The 9,972-nt window shown below is 36.9% G+C and overlaps 1 pseudogene across 1 annotated transcript; it reads left to right on the plus strand.

Annotated features, from left to right (window-relative positions):
* The first annotated feature begins 1,324 nt into the window (after window positions 1-1,324).
* On the plus strand, window positions 1,325-8,642 carry LOC143578690 (nuclear pore complex protein NUP98A-like; annotated as a pseudogene). The gene is made up of 13 exons (XR_013143318.1): window positions 1,325-1,438; window positions 1,658-1,733; window positions 2,484-2,741; window positions 3,373-3,999; window positions 4,155-4,385; window positions 4,459-5,080; window positions 5,921-5,996; window positions 6,090-6,132; window positions 6,220-6,358; window positions 6,441-6,557; window positions 6,626-6,800; window positions 6,963-7,025; window positions 7,691-8,642. The product of XR_013143318.1 is annotated as a nuclear pore complex protein NUP98A-like (transcript).
* The last annotated feature ends 1,330 nt before the right edge of the window (window positions 8,643-9,972 follow it).

Here is a 9,972-nt window from a genome sequence, read left to right on the forward strand (position 1 = left end):
TCGGTTGTGGATTTTGGTTGCCTTGACGGGCATATTGGCCGAAACCGAGAATATTTTGGTTGTTGTTTGGAAACATGATGGTAGAAATATTAATGTAAAAGATATAAATATTTGTGTAAATTGGTATAGATTGGAAGGAATGTGTATAAAAATATGAGTTTGGTTTGTTTATATAGTATAAATATAATTAATATAATTTTTTTTAAAAAAAAGCCCAACGGCTCCAAACCCACCCAACGGCTACTTTTTTGATTTGTGTGCCCTTATTCCGCGTTTTATATACAACGTAGCTAAAAAAAAATTGCATAACGCAAGGGGGGGGCAGTGTACCCCCCGCGTTTTCCTCCTTGACGCAACACACAACGCACCCATTACGGGTGGTCTTAGTGGAAGGGGCACTCATGGGTATTACCCATGCACCGGTCAATCACGCACTACCATCTCATTTCTACCCTCTTGTACCCATAAATCACAATATCACTGGCGACACCTACCCACAAATACCCTAGAACATTTATATGTAGTAATAATAATTAACATACATTTATGTTTACCAACATTCATATATTCTTCATGGCAAAGGTTTGCCATGAATTGCAATTTGGCAAGCTACCCACATGGGTCGGGGTGGGTTTGCTTTGTGGCTTAGAACCCATGAAGCTTACCTTGCATGTGCCCCTTCCCCTCTTAGACATGGCTCCACTTTATAGAATCGCGAATAATTAAAAAAACTATAGATCAAAATGAACTGACTATCCAGTAATATTTCACTTTGCTAATAAGCTTAAAATCAGATTAAGCAACCCATCAACAACTATATAACCCACCAACATTAGTGAATTCATGTTAGGGGTAAGCTCAACACTGAACCGGTATTGATTCCAATTATCGAAAAACTAGGTATAAGTGTTTTCAGTAATGGTACTGCAGACAAAAAAAATCAGTAAGTACCGGTACCGATCCCGATTTACCCATAAACTTGGTGCCGGTATCGTTTGCTCATCCATAATTCACGCCATATTCAAATTACACGAGTTACACTCGTTTGGGCTCGAGTTCAACTTTTCAACAAGATTAACTAATCATAATCACCGCGATATTAAAACAATCATTTTCTAACTACGAATATATATAACATTTTATTTATTTATTTATTTATTTATTTACAAAAATGACTAAAATAGCGTTTGCTTTAAGTCTAAGCTAATAATTCTACCTATTACCCTAATAACCCAAACGGTTATTATTATTATTATTGTTATTGTTATTATTATTATTATTATTATTCGTAAGTCTCACCACCGATGTATCTTACCATTACCACCACCGTGACCTATTATTGTTATTATTATCATTATTATTAACACCATCGCCTCTTTCTGTCGATTGCGTATATCAGATCCACGATCTTCATCATCCTCAATCCGCATATTATCAGGTACAGTCATAACCCTTACCTGCATTCACATCTCGTTAATCATTTCCGGTACCTCTGTATTCGTTAATTACGTCTGCCCTAGGTTTAGGTATTTGATTGTTTTCTATCAATTTGTTCACGGTTATTTGTTTTCAATTGTGGAATACGTATTTGCAGTGTAATATGTTAGTGTTCTGTTATTGGATTGAAGTAATTGATGTGTGTTATGTGTTTTTGCAGAGTTTGAGATTGGGAGGCTGTTATTGGAGGTGCAGTGTGAAATAATTGGAAAGAAGTATGTTCGGTGCTAGCAGCCGTAAGTTTTGTTGGATTTGTTTATGGATTTTTGTCATTTTCTGTGTTTTGGTTGCTTTAATGTGTTGAATGTCATACTAATTGAAGCATTGGAGTAAAAAGTAAAGTGATTGGCAGACTTTATGTTTTATTTTATTTTATTTTATTTTACTATTTAATCTAACGTGGCATGCGCTCGTTTAATGGCAAATGTTGAAAAGAGGAGTGTGTCTTGGTTTTCATCAGCTTATTGACCTAAATACGGGCTAATGATGATGTAAGAATGAATGAATATCTGTCAAAAAGTTTGAAATAGAAAGTAGATGTGAACTTTATCTGTTATGCCTAAGGCGGTAGACGAGACAAGCTGGCTGTAGATGAACTGATAAGCTTTATTTGTTATGCCTAGTATTGTCACTCACTTACTTAGAGCTCCAGCTTCCATGCAAACTTCTCTTCAACAAACAAATGACAGATTTGACTTAATAGTGACGCAAGCTCATAATTTTACACTGTGTTTATAGGAATGAGGTTATTAATTATTATGAATCAAGTCCTTTTTCCATGAGCTGAGCTTCTAGTCTTTTCATTATTTATATATTGTATATATGTATATAAATATAGATCTAGTAAAGAGGTGCTAGCTAGAGGATCATGTTATTGTGCTAATACATGTTCCTGATTTTTGGAGCTAGTCACTTTTAACTGGATGTTTTCTTAGTTATGATCAGCAAATTCGTGTATCTAACTGTATCTGATTTTTTTTAAACAGCGGTTGGGCAGTCATCTAGTAGCCCATTTGGGTCTCCATCAGTTTTTGGGCAGAACAATAGTCCAAATAACAATCCCTTTGCTGCACAACCATTTGGTAGCACGTCTCCTTTTGGTGCACAAACAGGGAGTTCACTTTTTGGTGGCACGTCTACCGGTGTTTTTGGTGCCTCGTCAACTCCAGCTTTTGGGAGCTCAATGCCTGCTTTTGGAGCTTCGTCAAGCCCAGCCTTTGGTGCTTCGTCCTCTTCTTTTGGTGGTAAGCACATTTATCACCATTTTCAGAGTTCAATCTCTAAATATTATACTTACTAATCCTCTAACTTGGTTATTATATTTATGTTGGCTATGTGAAGAATATCTCAAGTATGTTGTGCAAATGTTCTGGTGTGATTGGTTAGGATACGGATTATCAGGTTTTTTTGTTCAAAACATTCTAGTGGTGGTTTTGTTGAGGACGCAAATTTGGGTTGAAACAAAGGCTCGTTGTGCATATTTTTAGTAATGTAGTAATTACTTAATATGCTGGTATTACTTGAGTGTGATTCACATTTGGTGGCTGACACATTGTGCATGTTTTTAGTAATGTAGCAACCAATTAACAATAGAGTATATCTCTCTTGTAACAACTCATGTTAAAAACAAAAAAAATGTGCTACTTTTCATTTAGACGTCTACTTCTTGTAGACCTTTTTAATTTTGTTTGTTTATTAGTTCATATCATAAAGATACTTGATTTTAGTTAATGATGTGTATGCCTGTTGACTACGATAAGATTAGTTTCATATATATTTTTTTATTGTAATATTCTCATACTTTTATGGATTATGAACTTGATTTGACCTTATATATGAATTTATTTGATTCACCTCATCTGATTGAAATTTCAGGTTCATCTGTGTTTGGGCAGAAGCCTGCATTTGGTGGCTTTGGATCCACTACACCGTCAAGTCCATTTGGAAGCTCATTTCAGCAGCAATCACAACCTGCTTTTGGAAGCAATCTATTTGGTTCTTCTCCTTTTGGAGCAACAAGTCAACCTGCTTTTGGTGCTTCTAGCACACCAGCATTTGGTGCCTCAAGCACCCCTGCCTTTGGTGCCACAAGCACCCCTGCCTTTGGTGCAACAAGCACTCCTGCGTTTGGTGCAACAAGCACACCTGCGTTTGGTGCTACAAGCGCTCCCGCTTTTGGTTCTACCTCAACCCCTACTTTTGGTAGCACAGGCTCTGCATTTGGCGCTTCTGTTTTTGGTTCAAGCACTCCGGCTTTTGGTGCTTCTAGCACTCCAGCTTTTGGTGCATCAAGTACACCAGCTTTTGGTTCTTCTAGCACTCCTGCATTTGGTGCTTCAAGTACCCCAGCTTATGGGTCTTCACCTACTACTGCTTTTGGTGCCACCAGCTCTCCTTTCAGTTTTGGGTCAAGTCCAGCATTTGGTCAATCAACATCTGCATTTGGAAGCACCCAGTTTGGTGCCAGTAGCACAGCCTTTGGGGCTCAAAGCTCCCCATTTGGTACATAGCTAATTATTTGTTTCAGAACTAATAATCTATAACCTATGTTTAGTCATTTGAGACATAGCTAATTATTTGTTTCAGAATTAATAATATATAACCTATGTTTAGTTTGCTGAAGCTTGTTTACTAACTCATTATGCGCACGCATGCAGGGGCCCAAACCACAACACCAACATTTGGGAGCCCTGGGTTTGGTCAACAATCTTTTGCAGGCCAACAACGTGGCGGAACTAGAGTAACTTCTTATGCACAGACACACGAGGCCGACAGTGGTACTGGTACACAGCCTGCTGGAAAACTGGAATCAATATCAGCAATGCCTGCTTACAAGGAAAAAAGTCATGAAGAACTTAGATGGGAGGATTATCAATTAGGAGACAAAGGTAATAATCATTGTGGTTTTTCTCTTACTATTTTTTTCATGATGATTTCTTGATGTTTATATGTTTGTTACAGGGGGGCCGAATCCCGCTGGTCAGTCTTCTGGTGGAATGGGCTTTAACATGAACAACACACAACAACCAAGTCCTTTTGCTTCCTCATCACCTGCATTTGGGCAGTCATCTGCAAATCCGTTTTCTTCCACTACAGCTGCCAACCCATTTGCCTAAAGACTTCAACTTTTAGTACCCGGTTTGGGAGCTCAACTTCTACACTTGCTTCTTCGCCTTTTAGTGCTACACCATCTAATCCTTTTGGGTCAACACCTGCACCGTCCGCATTTGGGTCAACTCCTGCTTTTGGGTCAACTACTGCTTTTGGATCTGCAACATCCGGTTCTCCATTTGGAACATCAACATCTTTATTTAGTACTCAAGCCCAGGGAGCAACTTCGTCATTTGGTACTGGCTTAAACTTTGGAAATACCCAGTCATCCCCTTTGTTCCAGTCAACCACACCTGCACTTGGTCAAACAAGTTCTCCTTTTGGGCAGACCCCCTCAGTTTTTGGGCAGGCTGCCCCATCTTTCGGGCAGAGTGCTCCGGCGTTTGGTCAATCAAATGCATTTGGAGGAAACATGTTCTCAAGCACCCCTTCATTACTAAATACGAGCAGCATGGGATTCAACCAGACAACTGTGAGTTCGTTTTGGTAGTGTTGTGTAATTTTGGTTAGTTTATTTAATTTGCTAAATGTTAATAGTGCATGTAGTCTTTGTGAGAAGGGATTTTGGAAACTTTGACATACCTACTTATACATAACCACATGTCCAAAATCAACTGATCAACTAATGAAATTGCTGTGACTATTAGTTGACACCAGAAATACCGTTTAGTTGTGTTTAAAATATGAAGTTATAAGCAAGATATAGTACAAACAAAATAAATATTTAACAGATGATTTTATCTGTATCCACCTGTGACATTTTCGGTTTCAGTAGCTAAAATCTTGAGTTTAAGTTCTGGTCAAGTCTTATTGGTGTAAAAAAGCAGTATGATATTTTCAGTTTTATTATTAGCGTATTTATATGTTTAATGTAAGAACCACCACATAAGCGTGTTCTTTTATTTGTTATATACTTGTGCTTACACACATACTCACTTATAACTGCATATGGTGTTTTTTGTTGTTTAAAGATGTCTGAATCTTGGAATACATGTACCCTGTACCCAATGATGTCGAACACAGTGGCATGTTTTTGTTTACTTTTATGACAACCATTCTGAAAAATTGTTTTTATCTTTTTGAATAGTTCTCACGCATTTGTGAATTAAACCGGGACTCATTATACTTATATTTACATTTTGTATGTATATAAACACAATCTTCATTCATTGTGAATTGTTCATGCTTTTTAAAATGAGATCCTCATTCATATTTCCAACCATTGTTTTTTAAAAAATTTTCTGAATTTCTTTGATGCTTGTAAAGTTGTATATGTTGTAACTGTTTTAACTTTTGTTGGTTATATATGCAGCCTTCCCTTTCAATGCCTTTTCAATCGGCTCAGCCAACTCGGAATACTGGTGGTTTTGGCTTTGCAGCACCGGCAGGTGAACTAAATACTCAGTTTTTTAGATTCTATTTTGAAATTCTTCATTAGTTTTTTCACCATGATTATCTTTATTATCCTTTTGTTTTGACAGGTGGCACAACAAGCATTTTTGGTCAGAATAATTTTGGACAACCGTATGTTTAACCCACTGTTCTTTTGAACATCTCATTATGTAGACATTATTTATATCTTAAGGAATTTCTCAATGCTTGATTTGACAGGTCTGTCAACCCGAGCCCGGCACTAGCACAACCACAGTCTATCACAAATCCTTTTGGAACTTTACCAGCAATGCCGCAGATGTCAATTGGTCGTGTGGGAAACGCACCTTCAATTCAGTATGGAATTTCTAGCTTGCCAGTAAGTATAGTATATAACAACTTTGTTGTGCCAGTAAGTTAGTATCATATCCTTAACTTATATCTTATCATAATCTTTATAGGTTGTTGACAAACCTGCTCCTATGAGGATATCATCTGTGTTAACATCTCGACATCTTTCTCAGAGGCGGATTAGGTTGCCTGCAAGGAAATATCACCCCAAAAATGACAGTCCAAAGGTTGAGTGTCACACTTTACTTATTTTCATGCTAAATGTATCATGTTGAATTATTTGGTTGCTTTGCAGGTTTCTTTTTTTAGTGACGAGGAAGAGACTACGAGCACACCCAAAGCAGATGCTCTTTTCGTTCCCAGAGAGAATCCAAGAGCTCTGGTTATTCGCCCTCTGGAACAATTTTCTGGAAAAGCATCTGCAGAGAAACCAAAAGAAAAAGATGCATCTTCTCCACCACAAGCTAACGGTAATATTTCTAGTGAATATTTTATTTTAAGACGAAAAATAAAGTAAAATTTGGCCACTTAACCCGTCGAAATGTTCTACAAAATTTGTGTGCATGTAGAATGTTGTATAAATCTGTGTGCTAAAACTTTTTTCATCATTAAAGTGTATTGTTTTAATCCAGGTCAATATACCGAGTTTGCTTCTACCACACATCAAAATGGTCGAGCTACAGATAACGGGAACAGTAAGATAATCTCTTATATTGCATTTTTTAAACAATTTCAAACTTTCTTTGTATCTGAAATGAAGGCTTAATTTTGATGAAGTTTTAAAGTAACGCCTTTGGGTATTAAGGTTTAGAAGCAACAAGTTTAGGGTCTAAGACTAACGTCCGTTAACCTTTTCTGGTAAATGTGGATAAAGTAATCAAAGATACTCTTCTATGTCCGCAGGGGAGATTTACGCAATTAACTCTATTTTGATACAGGGGTCATTTGCATAATTAACTCGAATGCAAAATTACACTAACAGTCCCTCACCTAGGTTACATAATTAGTTCAAGTGTGAAAAGACTGAATGCCCTTGAATATAACAGAAATGATAACGTTAATACCCAAACTCGTTACAGATTGAAACCAAAATTTCCAAACCTGTTTCTTTGCCCAAACCATAGGGACCATTTGTATAGTTAACTCTTAAAAGTATTAGAGTCTGATGCTGAGTCGGTTTTGGTTAATGGTTCATGTTTAATTTTCATTTTTATCGTATTAGTAAATGTTGATTATTGTTTTGATCAATATCGTGTTTGTGTTACTTGTTTCTAGGCCAACAGAAAATACATTATTTCAGCCTTAATATCAACATTTTTAGCTTTAATGTCTGTTTCAGTTGACCATGGATTTCATGCAGGAAACCATTCTGAAAATGGCATTTTCAAGGAACAAACTACTTCTGTCAAAATAACTCAGAAAACAAACGGTGCACATGATGATCATACAACCCAAAAATCCGACTCATACATCACCTTAACGGGTCACCGAGCTGGGGAGGCTGCAATAGTTTATGAACATGGGGCCGACAGCGAAGCGCTTATGCCCAAACTACGCCACTCAGACTACTACACTGAGTCTCGCATCCAAGAATTAGCCGCTAAAGAACGCGCAGAACCAGGCTTTTGCCGCCGTGTAAAGGACTTTGTAGTCGGGCGACATCACTACGGAAGCATAAAGTTCCTTGGGGAAACTGATGTGAGACGGTTGGATCTCGAGTCCCTTATCCAGTTTAATAACCGTGAAGTGATTGTTTATATGGACGAGACTAAGAAACCGCCTGTTGGAATAAGCCTGCTGAAGTAGCACTTTTGAACATTAAATGTGTTGATAAAAAGACGGGTCGCCAGTTTACCGAAGGACCCAGAATTGAAAAATATAAAGAAATGTTGAAGAAGAAAGCTGAGGATCAAGGTGCTGAGTTTGTCTCTTATGATCCGGTTAAAGGTGAATGGAAGTTTCGTGTTAGCCATTTCAGTCGGTACGCGTTTAAAGAAGACGAAGACGAGGATGACACTCTGGTTGAATGATATACATACTTGCAAACTTGCACTTCTGTTATTGTGGTTTGACGACCAACTTATACGCTTCTTCGTTTTGTTTTTGTGTTATCAATTTTGTTTGTGACAACGTTCGATCCAGCAAGACAATAACATTGGTGGATTTGAACGAAGAATTTTAATTTTTGTTTTGTTTTGTTTTTTTTAACTGTGATGTAACAGTCATCTTGATTTTGGTGTTTTTGTCTTGTCTCTTTTTTGTTTGTGATATATCGAATGATCCGTGGGCTTTTTGTGTTTTATGACTATTAGCACCTTATGTTAAATTGACAACCCAAGACATGCTTAGACTGATCTTCGATAAAAAACTCGGGGGGCTTATCGTGTCATTGTTCAAAAATATATCGAATGATCGTCGTCCACATGTTTCTTGTTTTCCCTGAACTTTCTCCAACATGTTTTGTAAGAGAGATCTAGTGCCTACAAAATTAGATAGGAGAAATCACAATAATGGTCATCTTGACCAATAAGCTTGACATATTAGTCTTGACTTTGTTGCCCAAGAATAAAAAGTAAAGAATATATATATATTTGTAAAAAAAATCGATTAAATTGTTAACTACATCCACCAAAAGCGCCTTACAGTGTCACGTCACTTCAACAAAGTCTCTCTCATTGTTGCCCCGAGTGGCTTTAAACTCTATTTTTTTACAATAAAATTAAAAACAAAATAACAATACTTAAAACTAAAATGAAAATAAAAAAACATACAACCTAATTAAAAACACAAGATACCTACTTAGAGCATGCTTGGGGTTTAGTTTGAAAAATGCTTATTGACTTATTGGTGTTTTTAAAAAGCTAATAAGTTAAAATGTGTTTGGCAATCACAAAACTCTTTTTTATTTTAGCTTGTTGAAATAATTAAAAAACAGTTTTTCAAAAGCCCAAAATCCTGGCTTTTTGAAAAGTCAATCAACGAATAAATATTTTTCAAACTCAATTCCAAATAATTAACTAAGTTCGGGTTTGTACTGGGTTCATTTTTGTGAGATGTTGAGAAATTTTGAAAGAGATTGTGTGTTTTGGACGAGAAAATGTATGATGGAGAAGATAGATTTTTGGGTTTAAATAGATTAATTTAATTAAATTATTATTTTTAAACAAACGGTCATATGACCGTTGCACTTTAACCATGGCCCACCTCCATCCCCATGTCGCCCCTTCTTCCGCCCACCGCCCCAACCCAAATCACCCCTCCAAGACGCCCCTCGTCAGTGTTCCATCCCCAAATCGCCCCTTTACAGCCCATAGCGGAAGGTCTTATAGTAGCGTTGACTTTCTGCTCATGCGCCAACCATTCATATTCCGCGTCATTCCCTACCTCATGCGTCATTATTTTCTTTCTTGTGCGCCATGTGGCGTAGTACATCATGTGCCACCATTTTTCTTGCGCCATTTTGCAAAAATATACAAATGATTTTTTTTCTCGTACGTCATTTTTCGTCCAATTTCGCATAATAACACGTCAACTGCTGGTTAATTTCTAGTTAAGTGGTGATTAATATATATATATTAAAAAGGGGATTAAATCCCTCTCAAAAAAGTCACTATTCCTTTTACTATTTATTTTTTAATATTT

This window comes from Bidens hawaiensis, unplaced genomic scaffold (assembly GCF_021521415.1).
Source record: "Bidens hawaiensis isolate Kalapana, Puna unplaced genomic scaffold, B.hawaiensis_p1.1 tig00029323_1, whole genome shotgun sequence".
Lineage (NCBI taxonomy): Eukaryota > Viridiplantae > Streptophyta > Magnoliopsida > Asterales > Asteraceae > Bidens > Bidens hawaiensis.